General features: G+C 35.0%; 1 pseudogene; it reads right to left on the bottom strand.

Annotated features, from left to right (window-relative positions):
* Nucleotides 1–24299: 24299 nt before the first annotated feature.
* On the bottom strand, nucleotides 24300–24954 carry LOC122097110 (annotated as a pseudogene).
* Nucleotides 24955–25312: the final 358 nt, after the last annotated feature.

Here is a 25312-nt window from a genome sequence, read left to right as displayed (position 1 = left end):
AATGGGATTGCATGAAATTGCAGAGCTTCTGCATGGCAAAGGACATTGCTTGCAAGATCAATAGAAAGCCCACGGATTGGGAGATCTTCACTAGCCATACAATGGCCAAGAGTCTCATATCTAAAATATACCTGGAACTCAAAAAATTAAATCCCCCAACAACAAATCTTCAAAGAAACAACTGCCCAATAAATAAGTGGGCTAAAGACTTAAAGAGAAACTTCTCTGAAGAGGAAAGAACGATGGCCAATAGACACATGAAGAAATGTTCAACCTCCCTAGCCATAAAAGAAATGAAAATCAAAAAAAACAACATTGAGATTCTACCTCACCTCAGTTAAAATGGCTATAATCAAGAACTCTAATAACAACAGATGCTGGAGGGGATGTGGACAGAAGGGAACCTTACTGCATTGTTGGTGGGAGTGTAATCTTGTTCAACCACTTTGGAAAGCAGTATGGAGGTTCCTCAAAAGACTCCACATAGAGCTCCCATATGACCCAGAAATCCCACTTTTAGGAATTTACCCAAATGATCACAAACAAGGCCATACTAAGGTACCAGCACAACTATGTTTATTGCAGCATTATTTACCATAGCTAAGATGTGGAACCAACCCAAATGCTCCTCAGTAGATGAATGGATCAAGAAAATGTGGTTTATATATACAATGGAATTCTATGCCTCCATCAGAAAGAATAACATTGCCCCATATCTTAGGAAATGGAAAGAGTTGGAAAAAATTATGTTAAGTGGAGTAAGCCAGGCCCAAAGAAACATAGGTCCCATGGTTTCCCTTATTTGCGATAACTAGTATATGTCTGAGAGAAGCAGAAACGTTCAGATAAGTTGATGTTAGGAGAAATGAACCCCAAGGTAAGGATTCAAATGTTATTTTCTTTCTTGTGAATGTTTCTAACATATTTATAAGATGATTTCTTTGTTAGTTTATATGTCCCTCCCCCACAATATAACCCCTGCTTTCACTATATTTGGTGTTGGTATAATTTGTGGAGGGGAAGGAAAAAAACCAAATCATTTAAATAGAGATATAAGTGGACCCATTACAGCAATGAGATGTACAAGTCGTTATGTTGAAAAACAAACTTTACAACTTTTACTGGGTGGTGGGGGGGTAGGGGGGTGGGGGATGGGAGATGGGAAGGGATGGGAAGGGGAAACAAAGGAGGAGGCAACAATGCTTGATAAGAAATATACTCGTTATCTTACCCATGTAATTGTAACCCGTCTGTACAGTATTTTCAGAAAATAAATAAATAAATAAATAAACAAACAAACAAATAAAGTGAGAACTAAGAAAAGCATGATTTTTTTCCGCGGTATTTGCAGGCACTCTGGAAGAAAAAGGAGGAGGAGAGAAAATGTGAGGCCAGCATGAGCTACATTATGTAGGGTGAACTTATCTCAAAAGCAAAAATTTGTTGAGGGCTAATTTAAGTGACAGAGTTCTTTACTCATAGGCCTGTGATCATGGGCTCAAATCCTCAGAGTTAGAAAAAGAGGACTGCAATCTCACAACCAGGGAGGAGAACATAAAGTATATTAAAGCTGTAGATAATAATTGCTAAGTTTGGAATAATTGTTAGGTGACATTAGATGACTTACAAATAATTTATAAAAATTCTGTTTCACATTCTTTTCACTCCTTTTCTATACCTTTTAATGACAATGGACCAATAGTGGTATTGTATTAGGCTGTTCTTTTGGAGTCATAACGAGTAGTGCTGTTTCCATAATGCATCGTGTTTTAGTTCAAAACTTTAATTAGGAATTCTTCTGTATTTCACACTTTCCATATATTTGCCTTTTCTTGGTAACACAACCCACGCTCTTATCTCAGTACTAGTGTCTATTTTCCCTTGTTCTCTTTTCTAAGAAGATGGAAAGTGCTTTAGTTCTTAACTATAAATGACAGTAGGGCATTAATGTGATGAATAGCTTTAATTTCAATAAATGTATTCAAACCTGAAGAAGGCCAGAACTGGAACATTCTCCTGATCCATTCCAAAGGAAGTGCTTCCATCCACTTCAATCCATCAATAAAGCTAATCAATTCATCTGGAACACTTAAATGTAAAAACTGAAGTTCAGAAATGTATGATTTCATAAAAAATAAACTTGTTTTTTATCAAATAATTTTAATTTACATATGAAAATAATTAAATGATATTTTTCTACATATGAACCAAGTTAAAAAAGTAAACTAAATTTCAACAACAACCCATTGCAACAATGAGATGTACAAGTCGTTATGACAAAAAAAACGAACTTTACAACTTTGCTGGTGGGGGGAGGATCGGATGGAGGGAGGTCGGGGGAGTATGGGAAGGAATGGGAAGGGGAAACAAAGAGGAGGCAACAATGCTTGGTAAGAAATGTACTCTTTATCTTGCCCATGTAATTGTGATTCCTCTGCATGGTATTCTCACAATAAAAAAAACCCTGCCAATTTTCATGTCTAAAGGGTCTGCAACTACTCCTGATGTAACAGTATAATAACAGATTAGTTTAAAGAATAATAATCTTTACCCAGAAGTGAAATATCAAAATGCAGTAAGCTTTCACGTTGGTCTTCTAAGGAATTATTATGGCATATACCTATGAGAAATTTCAAAATTATTATTTGTAAAAATATGAAATCTGAACAATCAGTGACAATAGAATCCAAATATTTGAATTTGAGTTGTTGTTCGACAATGTATTAACAATGTGTTTCAGCAAGCTGCTTAACTAACGTATACTGCAGTTTATCCATCTGTAAAATGGCAATGTTAATAATAGCTTATGAGGATATTGTGAAGATTGAACGGATGTATGCAAACAAAGCATACAGAAGAATTTATTGGGAACAAATGAGTGCTCAATTACTTAAGCACTTATGTGTGCGATCAATTATTTTATATGAATTTGTATTGTCTACAAAATTGCAAGCTATTTCTGTAAGGAGGAAATTGTGTTTCACTGTGGTAGACATGTTTTCTCTTTTATTTTCTTTAGAAATGTAAGATTTTTCTAAAATGCGCATCCAAAGACAAAAGTAAAGATTAACGCAAGAGAAGAAATAAAATGCATTGTGGATAAGATATCAAAACAAGTTGAGAAGGAAAAAGAAAACAGGAAGCAGGAAAAAGTTTATACTAATGCAAAACAGAATTTGTAAACCAAATCAAAGGAGAAAAATGTCAATCAACAGACCCATGCATGATCAGGTCAGACAAAAGTTTTCAGGTTTCCTTTATCTGAGAATCTGATTGTTTCATTTTATATGTGTTATATGCTTTTAACTCTTTCTTACTGCAGAGGGGAATTTTGGAAGCTGAAATCTGTAGTGTTTCCAAGGAGCTTAAAAGTGCCAACTTCTGTGCGAGGCACTTGACATTTTTCCTGTATTTTATTAGCCCCAATTGGTTGTACAGGAGGGGTTCATTTTTGACATATCCATATACACATACAATGTATGAGATCATGTTCACTTCCTCCATCGCCCCCTAGTCTCTCTCCCTTTCTATCTCTCTCCCCCCCTTCCAAAACCAAATCTCAACAAGGCTCATTGTTCCTTTACTCAAATGGAGATTATTTTGTCTCTATTCATCCTCTTTCACCTTCTCTACTCTCCTACCCCTTCCCACTAATACATATACCTATTATACATTCCTGTCATTTATTTTTAAATGTAAATACTACTCAAAGGGCTTCACAATAGTTTCATACACATATGCACCCATATGTAGTACTTTAAACAGATGTACCCCAGCACTACCCTCACATTCTCCACCATCACTACCCTTATTAGTGAACAGCCTTCTGCCAGTTACCTTTTGCCATTTTTATTCACAAATATAACATATTTTAGGACTGTTCACCCCTAGCATTCTTTTCCTTCCACCAATCCAATATATTTAGCTTTCTACTAGCCATCCTTAATGTTATCAAACGAGGATAGAGAGAATGTTTATTTTTATGAATGTAGTGTGTCCTGAATTATGTTACTCCCTTCAACATTCTAAGCGAAAACTTCCAACCCATCCCTCCCCTTTACTTTTCTTATTTTCTAAGATATGTATTGAATTTATTTTGCTGTTTCATCAAGCAGTTTATGTACAAGATTCATCTTGAGCTATGTCAACCATTCAGCATCCCACTCCCTTTCAACCAACCTCTTCCCTTACTTTTCTCAGTTCTGTTGCACATACAATGAATTCTTGCCTACCTTCGCCCTTCTTCCCTTCCTTCATTTGTCTACCCCTCTCCCCTTGGCTGCACCCTACCTTTTGCAAGTACCCATTTCCTCATATTTATTTCATTGGCTTTAAATTTGTCTGTCTAGGGAATTATACTATTTGAGTTCTCCATAGAGCTCTCCATAGCTAACTCATTTTTAATTATTTACATACCACCCAGTATGTTCACTTACAGATTTATAGGAACATTCTAGCTACCACCAATGACAGAAACCATGCAACCTATGGTTCTCTGTGCCTTGCTTACTTCACCTAATACAATTTTTCCAAATCTTACCATTTCCTTATGAATGATTCAATATCATTCTTTCTGAGGGATGAGTAGAATTACAAAGAGCATATTTGTTCAATGAGGGACATCTGGGTGGATACTATATCTTGGCTATTGTACGCAGTGCTGCAATGAACATGGCTGTGTTGGTGGCTTTATTATAGCCTTGTTTGTGCTTTAGTGGAATAATTCCCAATACTGCCCAATGCAATTTACAAATTCAATGCAATAACCGCTAAAATCCTAATAACATCCTTCAATGATATACAGAAAATTATCCAAAAATTTGGAGTAAGAAAAGACCCCCAAAAGCAAAAGCAGTTCTTGGCAGACAGAACAGTGTTCGAGGAATATCAAACTTCAAACTCTATTACAAAGCCATAGTAATGAAAACATCTTGATACTGGCACAAAAATAGGTCTAAGGACCAATGGAAGCAAACAGATGTTTTTAATGTACTGTGTGAAATTATTTCCTTTTTCTTTCATTTGTGTTTTCCTTTGGTTTATCACAATGTCACTGTATCTGATTTTGGTACTCTGTCTTGCATATACGTTTATCTGATTTGGAGAAGAGAAGGGGAACAACAAAATGGTGAGGCAAAGGACAAAGGGTAAACCAATGCACCAACCATACTCACATGAAAATATGTTGGAAATGGACTTTACAACTTAGGGAGGGGGCTATTGGAGGCAGGAGAAGTGGGAGAAAAATGAGGGAGGGGGTAACAATGTTCGACAAGAAATGTACTCATTAACCAATGTATGTAACTGTAACCCCTCTGTACATCACCTTGACAATAAAATTAAATAAACAAAATAGAAGACCCAGAAAAGAATCCATGGACCTATAACGCTCTAATATCAAATAAGGGAGCAAAACATAGGATGGAAGGAAGCAGACTCTTCAACAAACTGCTAGCCAAACTGACTATACCTGTGCAGAAAACTGAAGCTACATCCTCAGATACCACCTTGCACCAGAATCAGCTCAAAATATATCAAAGACCTCAGTGTAAGACTTAAAACCATAAAACTATTACAGGAAGGGGTGGGGAAAACACCAGAGCACCTTAGCATAGGTCAAAACGTTCTAAGAGCCTCAATCACAACCAACAAAAGAAAAATTGGATAAATAGGATTGTATCAAATTTAAAGTTTCTGCATAGCCAAAAATATAGCTAATAAGATAAATAGAATGCCTATAAAATGGGAAATTTTTACCAGCTATCCATCAGTTATACATCTCTCTATCTCTATCTATCTATCTATCTATCTTCAATAAGATAACATGAATCCTTAAACATAAAAAATTATCTCAAAGATAGTGGTTTCAAACAATGAAGAAATTTTGCAAGCCATTTAACCAGCCTGTTTGTCTTGAAAAAAGGTATTTTTGTACCTGACCTTTGAGTTTACTTCAATAGTTTAATCATGTATACTAGTAATAAAACACATGCAATGATTAGAAAGATAAACTGATACAATCATTCTATGAAATTATTACCCTAAAACATATATTAAATATAATATATGAGAAATCTTGTGTTTATAAGATATGAACATATAGCTTTAATACGGTGAATAGGTTTCTAACAGCTAATATAGGAAATAAATTTAATAAAAGTTATACAATATCAGGCAATACTTCTAAATTATATATGCACAACTAATTTTAAAAATATTATGCATTGGGCTGGGAAGGTGGCTCAGTGGTAGAGCGCTTGCCTTGCATGCCTGAGGCCCTGGGTTCGAATCCTCAGTACCACATAAGCAGAAAAAGCCAGAAGTGGCACTGTGGCTCAAGTGGTAGAGTGCTAGCCTTGAGCTAAAGAGCTGAGGGACAGCACCCAGGCCCAGAGTTCAGGCCTCATGACAGAAAAAAACAAAAAAAACAAAACATTATGCATAAAAATATTTGTAAAATGTCAATCTGTTTTTACTTTGAGCAAATATGCAAAAAGAAAGACTTTTATCTATCATATTTCTATGAAAAGATTTCATATCAAGAAGCAAATAGTATTCAAAATGTAAGAAGGTATGCAAATGTATCTAGACGTTCATTAATTTAAAAAATGTTTCTAAATTAAATAAGTTTACTATTTACCACCCTTGTAGGTTTTGCTGTATATATGTTTTCTCAATTATTCAGCTTAATTTCTTATTCATAAATTTGCATCTCCTACTTACAAAGTGTAAAAGCTTCAGGCTTAACAAAACTATCTATCTCTTATGCTACTTTAGACAAATATTTATTTGGCATCTTCTCACTCAAAATTATATTGTGAATAAATCTTCAAAATACTGCAAATAGTAAATATGCAAATACTGTTTACTAATTTTAGCTATTACCATATTATTGTATATTAATTGACTTGCAAATTTTTCTCTTAAATTTAATAACAGTTAAATGAATATTTTGATGTATCTTCACCACTGCATATGATTTTCCATAAACTGTCTTTTCAGAAATAATCTTTGCTGAATTTCAGCATATAGTCCTCTTCCCCCACCCTCTCTCTCTCCCCCCTTTTCCATTTTTTGACTTTTCCTCTGTTTCTTGCTGTCCTCTTTCTTTGCCACATACATCTTATAATAAACTTGGAAATTTATATTTCCATAAAAACATGCTCCTCAGTATTAAGTATTATCAAAATAACACTTGCCAATTTGATAAGCAAAATTGTCTTTTTCAGTTTTTCTAAGTAGCATTGATCATTCGTATACCCACTACTAAAAATAGCCTACATCTTTTGAAAATTATTCATTGTGGGATTAGTTCATGCCTTAATGAAAAATATTAGTGTATTAAGCATTTCTCTCACATGAAATTCAATACTAAATTTTCAACATAAAGCTTTCATCATCTCAAACTGTCATTGAGAATACAGGAATATTTAAATACAGAAAATATTGTACAATAGTGTAATTTTCAGTCACTTTTGTCTTTAAAAACATTAGTTGGCAAAGGTAATAAAAAAGACAAGTAGGAAGAATAACCTACCAATTATATAAGTAGGGAAAACAAAGGAGGAGGCTACAATGCTTGATAAGAAATGTACTCATTATCTTGCCCATGTAATTGTAACCCCTCTGTACAGTATATTCACAATAAAAATAAAAAAATTATCTTCAAAAAAATTTTAAAGTTAAATGATAATAATAATATAAAATAATGAATAAGATTTGTTTTGTTAGTTAATATAACCACATTGTCATGGAAGAGTGAAACATCTCAATTAAAATATACTGAAAGGAAAATAAATATAATTTAGAATATGACTGCCTAATGTCGAATATTTCCCATTTCCTTCTACCAACACATTTATTTTATAAATAATTTGTAATTAAGAAAGTTTTATGGCTATGTACTTAACTTATTCTACTAGAGCAGATGCAATCTAATGATTAATTTATTATTACTTTATCATATTTCTCTCCATTTTTGTGTGCTTGTAAGTTGTACATGGATTAATCAAATACTTTGAAGATAGTTGAAGTTTTATTTGTATTTTTAATGATTTTCATCATGTCTTTTCCTATAGAATTTTTTATTTCCAGATTTATATTAATATCACTAGTATTAATCCAAATGGGCCATATCTTTATGACTTTATGTTGTATATTTACGATCCAGCTAATGCATATTTAATATATTATGTGAGGGCATATATTTTAGTCAATCTGATTTACTAAGTAATCTATAAGTTGTGAGGGTTTTTTTTTATTTTATATTATGGTACTATAATGGGACTGTCAGTGTGGTACAGTGTTGAGTTCTTGCTTAGATAGTGTAAAGCCATGGATTCGACAGTATTGCAAATTAAAATCCTAGATAAGAACACTCAGCTTCTGAGAAGTATTTTTGTATCCATTTTAAACAGTTTTATAGATTTTAATATTTCATAATAATATCAGTTCTTTAAATGCTAAAACTTCAGTTTCTTGTGATTTTATTCTTATTAATTTTTCTTTTGTAAAGAAAAAAATCATCATTATTGCAAAATGAAATACCAAACAAACAAAAGCAATTTAACATCTTGCTTTTTAAATTAAAAATGATGAAATCAATACCATAGATTAATCATCATAATGATAGATATCCATAAATTTTACATAATTGTATAAAATAAGTAAAAGAAGATAAAATTATTTTTTCAATTTTATATAACCTTTCACATTCTTAATACATAATATGATGTATTGATTCTATAAGCTCTCTTTTTATTCTCATATTGTTTTGTTGATATATAAATTGACAAGCTCTATATAGGTGAAAATATAAAATATGACAACTTATTATATGTATACATTTTGAAATGCCTACCACAATCAAGACAACGTACACCAATCTAAGTAGATACTTTTTGATCGTATGTATAGGAAAAAGACAACCTTGATTGGATATCGATGGCTCACGCCAGGAATCCTTGCTATTCAAGAGGCCAAGGCATAGAGAATCTTACTTTGAAGCAGTAAAGTGCAGGATAATCCATCTCCAACTAACCAGGATAAAACTGGATTAGAGAACATTCCATGTGCTATTAAGAAGAATATATTCTGGTAAAATTAAGTAGAATGTTCTATATTTATCTGTTCTGTTGAGTCCATTTGCTCTACAGTATTGTTCAAATCCTGATTCCTAATTGATGTTTCTTGTCTGGATCATTGATGTATTTTTTTACAAGTACCTACTACTTTTATATTACAATTTGTCTCTCATTTCAATTCTATCAATATTAGCTTTATGTATCTACATGCTCTGAAGTGATTATACAAATGTAAATACAAATGTAAATCACGGTTTTCCTGTAGCTCACAGAACTGTTAATTATTCTGAATTTTTTATGCTGGTAGTAGGGCTTGAACTGAAGGCACTTACATGGCTTTTTCCACTCTAGGCTGGCCCTCTACCACTTGAACCACACATCAACTTTTGCTTTTCCGTTTGTTAATTGGTGATATAAGAGTCTCATGAACTTTTTTTGGGTTGGCTATGAACCATGATTCTCTGATCTCAGCCTCTTGTATACCTAGGATTACAGGCATGAGCCAGCAGCTCCTGGCTTGAATTCTTTATCAGTTTGTAGAAATTCATTTATTCATGATCAGTTATTCAACCTTTATTGTTTTCATTTTGTGACGTCATGTTTCTCTGACATTGTAATTCTCATAGCATTGTTTATACCAATGGGGTCATTCAACCTCATTGTTGGTTCTGAAACATTTTTAAAGGCATTCTTTTCTATGGAGTTGTTACTTGATGTCTGCGAGAGTCCAAAGCTTGGGGCCCTTCTGTTATACATGGAAGTGATCGTTATAGTACATAATAGAAAAACAAAAATTTGAAGCCTGATTTATAACACTCAATATTTTGCCTATCTAAAAGTAAATTCCTCAGCGTTTTCTCACATTTGGAGGTATCTTAGGAAATTATATTGTAGCATGTGCTATCCCTCGTAAATTCATCTCTCCACTTGTTTCACAAATGTGTTTATTGTAGTATTCATATGGTAATGGGGACTGAACTCAGATATACTTGCTAGTTCAATATTCTTGACACAAACCACCAATACTTTTGCTTTTATTTTTTTTCATATTAGTTCTTGCTAATTTTTGTCTCGGCTAACCTAATTGTAATTCTCCTATCTCCTCTTTCTAAGTAGCTAGGATTACAGGTGTGTACCACCAACTCTGACCACTGAATATTTTATTTAATCACATTTTTACATTAATAAATTCCATTTTATGCTATTTCTGTATGAATAAATCTTCTATGATGATAAAAATTTGCTATCAAATCATCCACATATTCAGCGGAGCCTTTAGATGAATAATTCAATAAATATGCAGCTAAATGACATATCTATCAATAAAGTATTGCATTTTTTTCATTTGAGCAACGTCAATATTCTAAGTTTATTCAGTTGTGAATGAAGTCTCTTGTCATTGGTTTATCACACCTAACTAGACAATGAAAGACTGTAGAGATGTTGCAAATGATTATTGCTTGCTTGCATCAAAACTCCAAATACCTGTTACTAAAATATTAATGCACTGCAAAATATGTGTGTAAACTATATCTAGTAAAAATTGAGAGTTTGACAGAAAGTAATTTAAAATTAATTGCCACTCCTCCTAAAATGACATATCAAACATGATCACTACCTAATATTTTATTTTTGAAGAATAACATGTTACAGCAGAAGCCGCTTTATAAAAAGAAGTCATAGTATATTCTATTGGGATGTAGCATATGGATAAGGAAAAATATGTATGATGGTTTATTGTCAAGGTTAGAGCCTTCAATAAAAAGAACAATATATCAATAAAAAGGTCAGCAGCTTGTGCCCTTTGCCGAGTGAGGCTCTTAAATCATTTAGATAACCATAGTCTAGGAGACAACCAGTTTCTAGCTTCCTGTTCTTAAATTTTTCCTTCACATATCATTTATTTGTATATTGTTATTTTTATCACCCGCTTAGTTTGGAAGCATGCTTAGGTATTCCTGTATAGAAGCCATTCTCTTTTTTGTATTACAGTCTGTATGGTGGTAAGCATAATGGTAGACAATACTTAAGTACATGCTCTCTGCCTTGAATGTGGACAGAAATTGTCTCTTGGATTTAGGTAACATATTATGATAAATGTTATGGGATAGTTATTCCTACACATCCATGGTGTTATATACAAACGTATTTTACCAGATTGGAACAAGAGCCTCTCTTGCCTGCTTGTATGACTCTTGACTTCTTGTATGAGAACCATCAAATCAGGGCGTGAGGACATCCACTACAACCTGAGAGGGTGCCTTAGCTCATGGCTAGTATTGAACTAGGACCTCATTCCTGAAAGGACTGACTCTTGCCATAATCATGTGATCTGGGAAAAGGAAGACAGTTCTACTGTCTTGGATTGCAGTTTTATGACAACTTAAACAAAGGACCCAGCATGGCAGAGCACCCATAACTAGCAACCAAATCCATGGAGAACAGATGTTGTTCACAAATAACACCATGGTAATTTGGTATTTTTACTAGAAAAGTAATGCACATGTCCAAGGTCATGAACAGTATGTAGTTCCCACATACCTAACTGTTTATGTCTGCTTGACAATATTCAGGCTGATCAGGACCTTATAAGTTTTTACATGGCCATATATATATATATATATATATATATATATAAATTTATTTGATTGTAAAGATGTTGTACAGAGGGGTTACAGTTACAAGAGTAAGGCAATAAGTATATTTGCATTGTTACCCCTTCCCTTGTTGTTCTCCCACTGTCCCTTCCCTTCCTCATCTTCCTCACTCCTCCCCTACCCCCGAGGTTGTAAAGGTCATTTCCAATATAGTGTCTTGTGGGTATCCTTGTTGCAATGGGTCATCTTGTGTCCTTGTTTCAGCATTTTGTTATTCCCCTTCCCCTCCCCAAATTAGAAAAATGTATATACAAGATGTAGGGTAGCAAAATCAAGTACAAAAACAACAGGGGATATATGATAGGGGGGAGAACATACAAAGGAAAGAAAAAAATCCACATAGTTCATTAATAACAACAACAACAAAGAAAAGCCTCTTGTGTCCATATCTTGGGGTTCATTTCACTTAGCATCATCTTAACATGGTCATGTGTCCACTGTTGGTGGGAGTGTAAACTTGCTCATCCTCTCTGGAAAGAAGTAGGGAGGTTCCTTAAAAAACTATACATATCCCCTCCAGCATCTGTTGTTGTTAGAGTTCTTGATTTTTGCTGTTCTAACTGGAGTGAGGTGATATCTCAATGTTGTTTTGATTTGCATTTCTTTTATGGTTAGGGATGTTGAACATTTCTTCATGTGTCTATTGGCCATCCTTCTTTCTTCTTCAGAGAAGCTTCTCTTTAAGTCTTTCGCCCACTTACTTATTGGGCAGTTGTTTCTTTGAGGATTTGTTGTTGGGTGGTTTAATTTTTTGAGCTCCAAGTATATTTTAGATATGAGACCCTTGTCCGTTGTATGGCTAGGAACCTTACTTCATTGTTGGTAGGAATGTAAACTTGTTCAACCACTTTGGAAAGCAGTATGGAGGTTCCTCAAAAGACTCCACATAGAGCTCCCCAACGACCCAGCAATCCCACTTTTGGGCATTTACCCAAATGATCACAAACAAGGCCACACTAAAGCTACCAGCACAACTATGTTTATTGCAGCATTATTTACCATAGCTAAGACATGGAACCAACCCAGATGCCCCTCAGTAGATGAATGGATCAAGAAGATGTGGTATATATACACAATGGAATTCTATGCCTCCATCAGAAAGAATGACATTTCCCCATTTGTTAGGAAATGGAAAGGCTTGGAAAAAATTATATTAAGTGAAGTAAGCCAGGCCCAAAGAAACATAGGTCCCATGGTTTCCCTTATTTGCAATATCTAGTATAGGTATGAGTCAAGCGGAAAAAGTCAGATAATGTGATGTTAGGAAAACAAAACCTCAAATATGTATTTTAATGTTTTTGTTTCTTTCATGCATGTGTTTCTAACGCATTTATAAGATTATTTCTTTGTTGCTTTGTATGTCCCTCCCCCACAGTGTAACCCCCGCTTTCACTATATTTGATGTCAGTATAACATGTGGAGGAGATGGGGACAAACAAGTCGTTTAAGGATTCAGGTGGACCTGTTGCAACAATGAGAAGTACAAAATGTCATGTCAAAACCAGCTTTACAATGTCGGTGGGGGGGGGGGAGGGGGGGTATGATTGGTTGGGAGGGAGGGGGGAGGCTGGGAAGGGAGGTGAAGGGTAAACAAAGGAGGAGGCTGCAATGCTTGGTAAGAAATGTATGCATTATCCTGCCCATGTAATTGTAACCCCTCTGTACAGTATGTTCTCAAATAAAATAAAATAAAATTAAAAAAAAAAAAAAACTATACATAGAGGGGCTGGGAAGGTGGCTCAGTGGTAGAGCGCTTGCCTTGCATGCCTGAGGCCCTGGGTTCGATTCCTCAGCACCACATAAGCAAAAAGAAAAAAAGCCGGAAGTGGCGCTGTGGCTCAAGTGGTAGAGCGCTAGCCTTGAGCTGAAGAGCTGAGGGACAGCGCCCAGGCCCAGAGTTCAGGCCCCACGACCGGACCCAAAAAAATAAAAATAAAACTATACATAGAGCTCCTCTATGACCCAGCAATCCTACTTTTGGGTATTAACCCAAATCATCAGAAACAATGCCATACTAAATCTACCAACACAACTATGTTTATCTCAGTATTATTCACCATAGCTATGGTATGGAACCAACCCAGATGCCCCTCAGTAGATGAATGGATCAAGAAAATGTGATATATATGAAACATATATATATATATATATATATATATGAATTCTATGTTTCCATCAGAAAGAATGACATTGCCCCATTTGATAGGAAATGGAAAGACTTGGGAAAAATCATATTAAGTGAAGTAATCCAGACCCAAAAATATATATGCCCCATGCAATAATTAGTATAGCCTTCTATTTTTAAACCGATGACATTTAATATATCTTTGTCATCCATCCATTCATCCATCCATATACAATTCCAAGTGTTCCCATGGTTAAATCTCATATCATATATACATATATTTGATTAAAACTACCCAGAGAAGTATATTAGCCTTGTCCAATAAAATTCCTATAGGGTAAAATATACTGGCTTGGGTGTATCTATGTCCATGGAAGCCAGTTCTGGCATTTTTATTCTGTTGTTCATATTTCATTCACTATGAGGTCATTAATACTGAACAAAGTCCACCTAGGTTTAACTATTCAGGTGTAACTCTTTATTCTCTCATATGTTCTTAGTATACATTTTCATAATCTGAACTAGCCATCCAAACATATGGCCACTTAGACAATTTCATATGAGTTGATATACACTATTCAACTGCCAATTGGTGAACCTAAACATGCTAACATGGGTGCATATAAGGTTAACTATACTTGATATGAAAGTATATCTCTCAGGTTGTTCCTCATAGCTTCTAGTGCTAGAGAGGTATGCAGCAGAATCAGTGTTTTGTTTTAAGAGCCAATGAATCAGAAGAGTCAAATATCCCATAGACATCCAGTCCACCTGGGTGTGGTTCAAGGGAAAGCATCTCCCTGCCCCTGCCTGCCAGCAAATCAGTAGTACTAGTCATTTAATGAAGACTGAATTTGACTTGTGGGGAGATGCTAAGCTGTGACTAGATGAATATCCTGAACTATCTCTGAGAGCGAGATTGAAGAATGCAAGGTATGAGTCACACAGAATTTGATTACATTCTGTGAATCATCCAATTAAAATTAATAACTCTTTCCTTTACTTTCCTATTGAAACTTTAATACATGACTTTTAGCAAGTTGTACATTATGCTCAAATTTCAAATCACTTGTGATTACTTACAAGGCTTTGTGATAATATTATTATCATTACTATTACTATCTGTATCTTTTCTTTGTTCAGTTTTGAGATTTTGAAATACTGCTGGTCATTTTACATAATTAGCTCTGATCATTACATGCTATTTGATGGAATTTTATTATAACCTTGATTGTCAGATACACATTTCAGAGATATATTAAATAGTTTTCCCTAAATGACTCACTGGAAATTGAGTTGGTTAAAGTGCAGTTTTAATGCTATGGTTGTTTTTTCCTTTGCAGATAGACTTTTCATGACCTGCCAGACTTCCTGTCCCTTAATTGCGAAGCTTCATTCACTTCTCAAACTTATCTTTACTACACTGCTAATCCTTAGAGACAAGCAGAGTTTTTGACACATATTGAAAGTATTATACATTATTATTTTGAAATAATTAGATCTTACAGAAAAAATAATGGAACAATTCCCAAAATTACAAAAGCTCAATAGTTCCACAATTCTAACCAAGAATCCTCTTTACAGTAAGATGATCAAATGAAAGATCACATACTATGCCCGTTTATCAGCTCTCTGAAGCACCTTTTAATCCAAAAGGGTTAATGTGGTTCCTTGACATTTTGACCATGAGACTTGGATAGCCTGCTATTTCATGACTTTATATAATGTCTCTCCATTTATGCTTGTTTTTAATCACCATTAAACTCAATTTATTCATTTGGCAATAATATCACAAAGTAGTGCTATATAGTTATTGCAAGCAAAAACATTGTGACATTTTCTTACCATGGATGATACCTGAATGATACATGATAATTAGCTCAAAATTGTGGGAAAAGTTTGTCAGGGATAAAATTAAAAGTTCTGCATTATTCCATTTTAGCGCAGTATTCTATATTTTTTTGGTCAATCATGGAGCCTGAACTCTGGGCCTGGATGCTGTCCTTCAGCTCTTCAGCTAAAGGCTAGTGTTCTACCACTTAAGCCACAGCACCACTTCCCACTTTTTCTGCTTATGTGGTGCTGAGGAATCAAACCCAGGACCTCATGTATGCAAGGCAAGTACTCTACCCCTGAGCTACCTTCCCTGCCCCAGTAGGTTTCCATACTAAGAACCCATTATGCACTTTCAAGTGTGTTTCTTACCAAGGATTTGTAAAGAAAAACAAAATATTTTCCTCAAAGCTTCACCTTTGATTGACCAATTAATTTGTTTTGTTTTTCCTCCCAGACAGTAATTATCAGAGAGGACTCAAAGGGTTAAGGCAATTAGAATTTTGACTTCTTACTCCCTTTGACACAGAGATGATTTAGTGAGAACCTAACTGATCAGTAGAAAAATATTAACATCATTTATATATGTATTTTTCTGTTTGACTTGGTTGCCTTCTAAATTCAGCTTGTTAGATTTTGACCTCATATTTCAATGAGAAAATGCATACAACACACACTGATTCTGATTACCAGTATGTCATGAATTACTTGGAATCCATACAGAGTGTTCTGCTGCAGGCCCAGTCACTTAGAAAATGACAGTGGCTATTATTAGAGAAAGACTGACCTGTGTTTGTACACAAGAACTAGAGCAATTTATGACATTCATTTAAGTTTTTTTATTGTGATAATACTGTACAGAGGGAGTACAATTACATGAGCAAGGTAATGAGTGCATTTCTTATCAAGCATTGTTGCCTCCTCCTTTGTTTCCCCTTCCCATCCCTAACCTGCCATCTCCCCCTTCCTCATTATGTCATTTTTCGACATAACATCTTGTACATCTCATTGTTGCAATGGGTCCACTTGTATCCCTTTTTAAACAATTTTTTCCCTTCCCCTCCACAACATTGCCCCATTTGTTAGGAAATGGAAAGACTTGCAAAAAATTATATTAAGTGTAGCAAGCCAGGCCCAAAGAAACATAGTCCCATGGTTTCCCTTATTTGCAATAACTAGTATATGTCTGAGACAAGCAGAAACGGTCAGATAAGTTGATGTTAGGTGAAATGAGCCCCGAGATAAGGACTCAAATGGTTTTTCTTTCTTCCTATTGTTTCTAACATATATATATATATATATATATATATATATATATTTATAAAAGAGGACTTCCTTGTTACCTTGTATGTCCGTCCCCCACGTTATAACCCCTGTTTTCACCGTAACAGAGCTTCTTTATACAGTGTGGTGATTAAGTTCAAAGATTATGTTGCCAGCATTGTAATCCTGACTTTGTAAGATGCTGTGAATGATCTATTCATACTATCTCAACACTCTGTGATTTGTTTTCATTATCTATAAATCTGAGATAATAACAATGAGTTTTTCATGAGTAATGTTGATAATTAAGTGTGGTAATATACATAAAATACTTAGAAAAAATACTTAGAAACATGCACAATATTTGATAATCCTTTCAGAGACAACAGAGAAAGAAATATTCACTGTATTTACATGTATGTGTTCCAGAAATTGAGTTAAGATGGTTCAAAAGTATGAGTGGTCAGATATGTTGAAATATAATTCTTGACCCTTGGTGACAAAAATTAGTTTTCCAGGCAAAAATGAAGATTGACACCATCCCAAACAAGAGCTATATCATGAGAACATTGTCTAGGAACTACAAATTCAGCGCAACCAAAATTAATGTATTTGGGTATAGTACAGTGGAGCAAAATGTGTCTGCTGAAGTACGGAATTCATTAGCTGCAAGTTTGAGACTCTGGACACATTATGTTCACTGCTAAGACCTAGGAAGTCTGAGAAAGCCTAAAGAATTTGAAGGATGAGCACAGTAACACTCTTCGTGGTGGTGGTGGGATGTAATTAAGCAACTGCCTAAGACAAAAGTCAGTTATAAGAGAAGAAACTAGGCATACTGAGATTGATATATGTGTCAGGTCTCGGTTGTAATTGAAGGATAATTTGAAGTTCAGCATATATAATGACCACTGAGTTTCTGTTTTGTTCCTCATGATGTAAGCTTCATATCTTTGGTCATAATACTACAGACTTCACTTTTCTACCTGGCTGAAAACCAATGTGAATCTACAGAGTACAGACTTCCCTGGTGCGATTTCTGTCAGGTGATCATAGTTTTGTAAATTTAAAAGGAATCATTTACTCTTTGACATTGCAGATTGATGAAAGAATTCCGTACAGATCATTTGGCAGTATGCCTTCCTTACACAGCAGAAAAGCCTTTTGCCATCAATGCCAACGTTTGAAATTGGCATTTTCATAAAAACAGGCAGAGCAGCCTATTACCTAATTGATGTTCATGAATTATTCTAGCTGGGGAAGCCAATACCAATGCACATGGTTGCCAAGCCATACTCAGTTCTAGACTTAGAACATATTCTGTCAAAAGGGAGGTCCTATATTACTGTACTATAAAAGGAGTTTGAACTTTCACATTTGAACGCCCAACATACATCATCTCTGAAACAAAAATTTTGACCCTTTACCAAGCTCCCCTTGCAAATCATTGCAAGAGAAGGAAATGTGCCATGACATTTTAAGATGAATTAGAGCTGACACATAGTACTGCTGTATATATCTCTTAGTAAAAGCAAGCACTCTGCCTCGCAAGAGTTGTTTCTGTTTTCTTGGATTTAATTAGCCTCAAAAATGAGCAGTCAGCTTCATCTTAAATTCCTTGTGCTTCAATAATCTTGACTATCCTTTGCTTCTTATCTAGAACATACAATTTATACCTGGCATACCACTTAGCTGAGGAGATATGAGGACTGAGATAACTCTGTAAATAGAATACAGCTTATTTCTGCAAGTAAAAGCTCAACTATTGGAGAGTAAAAGGGATTAAATTAAATGTAATCAGACAAAGTCTCAACTCTCATTCCACACAAATTGCTTGAGTTGTCTCTGGGTGTTTGGCTGAGGCTAGTTCCCAAATAAGACCTCCTATGGCTCTACTTCCGAATATCATACAAAGACTTTATTGTTTGCAGTCCAGTTTCTACAATCCAGTTTCTCCTATCCACGTTAATATATCACACTTATTTAAAAGATGATTAAATATTTGCCATGTATGGAAACTGTGCCAGTATTGTAGATTAATATGTGTGCCCTCCATCCAAAATTATGTGTTGAAGAGGTGGTTCCTAGTGCAACTGTTGAAAAATAGAGCTTTGGGGAAGTCATGTGTTCATGAGACCTCAGAATTCATCAATAAGTGGAATCATTGATGAATTCCTAATTCTGTGGCAGATGAGTGAAGTTAGAACACTGGCCTTAGTTGAAGTAGGTTACTATTTATGTGCCCTGGCTGGGAAGTAATACTTATCAGAAATAAGAGCAAACATACATTGACTGCTTTGTAATTTATAAATGATCCAATACCTCAGTGAAGCACAGAAAGACTAGAAAGCAAGAACTGGGGACTTATTTGAACATGCTTCATTTTTAGGTGTATCATTTCTTTTCTATGAAACACATGTGGTCTGTACCCTTAAAGTGTATATGAATTATTAGGCAGATAAATTATTAAACCATATTCTGATATTATTTCATTTAGCGTGTATGGTATCAGAAACACATCTCTAGTCGAGAGTAGTATACAACTCATGAAAATAATGTCATGATAGCATTTAAAAAATAAACTTGGAGTATATGATTTTGCTCAGCAAGTATGAGGGAGCAAATTTTTTCTTTGTTTATGAACTTTAATGAAATGTAATTCACATAAAAAATTCATCCATTTAAAGTGTACAATCCAGTGGCTTTTAGTACATGTGCAGAGTTGTGTAATCATAATCACTATCTAATTCCAGAACATTGTTATCACCCTAGAAAGAAATTCCATGACTCATTAGCAGCCATCCCAGCCCACTTCCTTGAGACTGTGAGAAATATTGATCTGCTTCTTTGTTCTTATAACATTTTTACTGGAATATAATTCACACACCATATAACTGACTCATTTAATGGGTAGAGCTAATTTTTCAGTATATTATTAGAATTGGATCACTGTCTCTGCTATCTAATTCCAGAATTCCAGTTTACAAAAGAGTAGAGGAGTTATAAACATGCCTGGAGAAACTGTCACAAAGCGCTTTAGCTTTAAGAAAATTTGGCATTTATATTGAATAATATTTCCTTGCGTATTCTCAAAATTTTGTTTCTTTTTCAGAATTCGGACAAAAATTACTTTTGAAAACGTTACTGAGGTTCTTAGTGTTGGGGATTTCTTTTGTACCCATATTAGGGTTTGAACTCAATGCTTGTCTGTTTTCCCTTAGCCCTTTTGCTCAAGGCTGGTGCTATACCCACCTGAGCCATGCCTCAATTTCTAGCTTTTGTTGACGAATTCGAAGTACAAGCTTTATGACTTTTCCTACCCAGGCTTGCTTTTGGCTATGATCCTTAGATCTTAGCCTTCTCAGTAGCTAGGATTGTGAACATAAGCCGGATGTATAGAGTGGATTTTCAGATTCCCTTATTCTCTTATTCCTTTGATATTGTTATTTTCACAATTAAAATTGCAAAAGTTTTCAGAGGCTCTAGGTCCTTTTATCAACCATAAGATGTATTTCATATACAAACCTTTAGGAAATCAAAACCAGACCTACAGAGTTATATTTTATTATTTCCCTGTGTTACTATTTTCTCATTCTCATAATTAAATAGTGAACACCTATTGTGTGCCAGGATTATAGTCACATAACTGAGGACAAAAATCACAATAAAATAAAATGCATGTTCTCATGGACATTAGAATATTTGGGGGCAGAAGGATAATAAATGTATAGAATTTTGTATTAAGATTCTCAAAAAAAAAAAAAAACCCGGAATGAATTTGGTATAGTATCTAGTTTATTTTGAGCCTAAATCTTTTTAAAGCCAGGAGTGAGGAATCTTAGAAGTCTTGTAGTGTAAAAATTAGAAACTGAGTAGCACAGGCTCTCTGAGGACAAGACAAAAAAAAGAAGACGGATTATGCACATCCTATTTCAAGAAGAGAAAGAGAGAGAGATAAAGAGAGAAATTTGTCTTTTTGTTTATTGTTTCTTTGCAGTCCTCACCCACTCTAAGGAAGGCAGATCACTCTTATTCTATCAATTCAAATATTTACCACTTACAAAGCTCCCTTACAGACACACCCAGCAATTATGTTTTGCCAGTCCTCTAGATATTCCACTGATACATAAGATTCATCATCACATAGATCTAGAAGGGATATCAAAGAGTGTGTATACATATAAATATATTTACATATACATAATTATATATATAATAGAGAATTGGTGCTCACAGAGAAAAGTAAACTGGTGTTTATAATTTTCCCTCTTATTAAAGTTTTGTTGGAGGTAGAATTATGGAGTACATCCATGTATTTTATACATATATAATATAATATGTTATATTATATATATATATATATGTTATATTATGTATCTGCCACTGCACTTAATCCTTAGTATGAATCAGTGAACAAATCAGATATGGTCACTAACTTAATGAAGTTCATAGAAAAATGTGCAATCACAAGAAGTACATAATTAACCAGATGATAACTATTATAGCCATTCCCTATTGATTTTAGACAATATTGTGGTGGTTACCAAGTATTGAATAATAGAGATGGAAAATTTTATGGGTCTGAGTATAGAACATAACTCTATTATAGATTGATGATTTCTCTCAGATTTCCTGGAACTTTTCTGACTTTAGTACTGAAAGTCCTACCTCCGAATATCAACTGGGTGGTTGGGCACTTGCTTATTAAATAAGTATTTGCATTAGTAACAGCACATAAGATATAATATTATTGTATTTTTCTCTAAATATAAACATAAAGTATCATTAGCTTCTATTAAGAAACATTACTGAAACTGGGAGCCAGTGGGTCATGCCTGTAATCCTAGTACTCAGGAGGCTGAGATCTGAGGATCATGGTTCAGAGCCAGCCTGGGCAGGAAAGTCCATGAGACATTTACGTCCAATAAACCACTGAGAAAACTAGAAGTGGCACTGTGGCTCAAGTGGTAGAGCACTAGCCTTTAACTGAAGAGCTCAAGGACAGCACCCAGACCCACAGTTCAAGCCCCATGACTGACAAAAAAAAGAAACATTACTGAAAGCATATATGTATAGCATTTATGTGTGTGCACATGTGCTTCTTAGGATAGGCAATGTACACAGAATCAGCATTATAAGTAAAATCCCCACATACTAACAACTACATGAAGATATCAACATAGAATTGTACTTGGTTATTTTTCACATTGTTGCACTGGAAAAGATTCTCAGAATCTTCTTCTCAAGGGTCAAGACTAGTGTTGCTTCAAAGTGAGCCTTTTATTCCAGAGATTGTCAACATTTAAATACTGTTAGAGCCAAACACAGTAATGCTGGCAGGTCACACTATATCTTCTACACTCCCTGCTCTGCTACAATTCCTCATTCCTAATACCAATGTTCCTGATCAGAAAAAAAGCAAGCCTACCATTAGAACTCTGCTGACACCCAAAGAGTAAACAACCTTTCATAGAGCATGATCCTGGTTTATCCCATGTGCTCAGACTAGATTTCTTTCCTACCCTAGTTCTCTCTACATAACCCTTCAACTCCCGTTTCCAATCATTTACTTTCCAAGTTCCCATATTTTTAGCAAACATTTAAAATATTAGAACTTAATTTAAAACATGGAGAAAAATATCAGAAGTTTCCCTGAAAATTAATGAGTATAAATGGTTATCTTTGAAGATTGAGCATCAGAATAAGCCAGGATATGAAAAGTTACTGGGGCTGCTGTTGCTAAAAACTCTGAAACACAAATGGACTTTGCAATTTTGGGCCTATAAAACTGGGCTGAATGTGTGAAAGTATTAATAAGTTAGTGTAAGTAACAAGTGTATATTTACAAAATATCATCCCAGTTCTATATTTCTATTTTAATATATTAGCATACATTAGTCCTAAGTATTTTTATGTATTTGTGCTATTCTGCCATATTGTGTTTTCCATAACTGGGAAACAGAAAGCAGCCTCAGAGCTTAGTGAGAAGCACTTTAGTTCCTTAACTTGTGAATAATAAACAATTATTTTTCGGCTCTTCTTTCTTTCGTTTTTCCCTGAGCTCTTCGCTTAAGGCTCGCGCTCTACCACTTGAGCCACAGTTCCACTTCTGGCTTTTCTGGTGGTATTGGAGATAAAGTCTCACGGACTTTTCTGCCCAGGCTGACTTTGAACCATGCTCCTCAGATCTCAGCCTCCTCAGTAGCTAGGATCACAGGTGTAAACCAGCAGTGCCCAGCTTCAGTTTTTCATTTTTAAAAATACTTTTTCACTTCAACAACTATGGCTTTACAAAAATTTCTAAAGCCTGGTGTCTTTTTACCCTACTGATATTTTATCATGTCACTGAGATTTTAAACTGGCATTAAGGTTGTGCAGTGCATAGGCTCTTTGTTGCTGTTTATTTTCCATTGGAATACTACATTCATTTTCTTTATAAGGATTTCATTTCCATTTCATAACAATTACATTGTCTTAACCCTTTTTGTTTACACAGAGCTTCTATAAAAATTATATTATCTGCTGAATTGTACACAATACAACTGTGAGACTGAACTCTGGTAGAAAAGTCTCAGTAGACACAATTTGTATTCACAAACGTGGGTAAATTACGGATGTTGGAATTAAATGATAGTATACATCCAAATGGTGGTGTTTGAGTCATTTGATTTAAAGAAGGAGATAAATATATCATATGAAGGAAGCTATCTTAACGAAGTTCTTGAGATTGGGAAAATAGATACTTAGTATTAAATGTGTTTGAAATAATTGCTTTTGTGCTGCTCAGTTTTGGTTGCTATGAGACTGTGAATATGACTTAGGTTTACTGTTACCACATTGGGAGTTCAAGTGGAATTGTGTCAATAAGTATGCTAACATATCAATATAATTCATAACCAACTTTTATAATGCAAAATGCATTATAAAATGCATTATAATGCAAAAGTGCTTTGACAGTGGAGAACAGGACAGTAACCTAAGCTACCAGGATAATCAGATTTATAGAAATAGTCATAGAGGAATATGTTTGTGATGTGATGTCATCAATTTCCAACTTATGATAGTTTGATTTAGTAATTTTTGACATCATTTGGATATGAATATGGTCCAGATTTAGTAGAAAGCATGTTTTCAGTTTTTACCTATTTCATAGGCTACTCTTATGTGTCTGCTACCTCTCCCAACATTGGGGATGTTAGTGTGTTGTTGCTTACATTCAAAGACATAATAATAATTAAAAGTAGTGTGTCTGATACTGTGCTGCAGATATAAGGAAAGGTTGTGTATTGAATACATTTTCTTTTTTTTGACTGTCCTAAATTGTTAATTAGGTATGAATTGTACAAACATTACTTTTATTATTAGCGGTAACGGTGGAGCTGGAGAGTGTTGCATCTTCTCCATGTTGCTAGGCCAGAACCGCCGATAGTGTGGTGGAACTTGTGGCCCTTTCCAAGGCCATGACTCTTGCTGCCTGCAGAGGTCAGCCCACACATCTCTCTGTGCTTGTGGACTGGTTTGGTGATCCACTGGGTGTCAGGATTTCTTCTGATGGCTTCGTGGAATGGATCAATGAGGATAACCTCCAAAAATTTGTATGTAGAATCTTCACCAACCCAGTAAGAATTCAGGACTCTCAGAGCCCCAAAGTGATGCCCAGCCCGCTCCTCAGCAACAGACTGAAGGCTGCGAGCAAACTTGAGCTAGTTAACACCATGATGGACAGGTTTGCCATAAGTTGCACCCTTAGGAACTGGGCATTTGCGGCCATCATGGCGCACCGAATCCTGTATATGACATAACCTTGTTTGGCTTTGTATCCCAGGCAGCGTGCCTTATCTGGCCGGGTGGGGCAGGGCGCCCGGTGCAGCTGACTGTACTACCAGGTACTACCAGCAGCGGACTCTAAGAAGAAAGCGCATCACATCCGACTGCTTCTTCCTCCATAGCTCCTGGATGTACTTGTAGGCATCCATCTTGGCTTACCTGATGGCTGCCGCCAGACAGAAAGCTTAAATACATTTTCAATTGATTGTATTTTACCTTGCGATGAGTTTAAGTCTTAGTTGAGAATCATCTATATAATGTATTATGAGAGTCTTTAGGAAGGATTTTGAGAATGTGAAATGATGGATGTTGTCATGTCACAAATTGGAAAATGGATTGTGGGTAAATGCATAGGGTCTGTCATCTAAGTTGCTTCTGAACTAAAAGGTCTTACGTAATGAAAAAATAATGAGGTCAATGGCAAAATGTGGGCTACGTCTTCAAAATGAAGCTCACTTCCATCTTGATTCCCACAGAGGGGTCATGCCAGGTGACAGGTGCAGTTTGTAAGGCAATATCTATAA

Source organism: Dipodomys spectabilis, unplaced genomic scaffold (genome assembly GCF_019054845.1).
Source record: "Dipodomys spectabilis isolate Male_0828 unplaced genomic scaffold, ASM1905484v1 ptg000414l, whole genome shotgun sequence".
Taxonomy (NCBI): domain Eukaryota; kingdom Metazoa; phylum Chordata; class Mammalia; order Rodentia; family Heteromyidae; genus Dipodomys; species Dipodomys spectabilis.
This window is presented reverse-complemented; position numbering and strand designations above follow the sequence as displayed.